Below are 485 nucleotides of genomic sequence, written 5' to 3'. Positions count from 1 at the left end.
GTGTGGTTAGGAAGTTTAGACTAAAGTATGGTCTAAATTCCTATAAAAGAAGGAGTTTTTGAACCTCAATTGGATTTCGAGATATTTTGGTTTTCTTTAGTCCAGCGATATGATTGGTAAGTTCCCGTTTGAGATATGTTTCTTTTTTGTGTGTAGGATGAAGATTATTGATATTCGAGTGCTTGGAAACATCTTTTGAGAAGGTTTATTTGTTCTTTTTATCAGCTTCGTTTGGATTTCGAGATTAATACAGACATAAAGAATGGGATGCGAATCGAAGGGAACTGAAACCATATTCATGATAAAATGTGTGTCTGGGTTCTTTGATGGTATAAGAGGTTTAATCGGGATTTCTTGCCAAAATTCATCATAGAAGCTTGAGAATTACGCTCGAAAATTAATCGTTGTACCTGAGTTTACATGCACCCCATTTCCCCGCTGACCTTTAACGGTGTAGTTAATTTCCCACAACCATATAGTACAAA

At 35.7% G+C, this 485-nt stretch overlaps 1 protein-coding gene across 1 annotated transcript in view; it reads left to right on the top strand.

Moving 5' to 3' along the window:
- LOC119586078 overlaps positions 1–485 on the top strand; it is a gene marked incomplete at its 5' end in the record, with an annotated part of 5,409 nt that continues 4,924 nt past the window's right edge. Inside the window, 1 exon segment of the mRNA XM_037934779.1 lies at positions 1–116.

Source organism: Penaeus monodon, chromosome 20, assembly GCF_015228065.2.
Source record: "Penaeus monodon isolate SGIC_2016 chromosome 20, NSTDA_Pmon_1, whole genome shotgun sequence".
NCBI classification, from domain to species: domain Eukaryota; kingdom Metazoa; phylum Arthropoda; class Malacostraca; order Decapoda; family Penaeidae; genus Penaeus; species Penaeus monodon.
The sequence above is the reverse complement of the archived record's forward strand: the minus strand, read 5'-3'. Positions and strand labels throughout refer to the sequence as shown.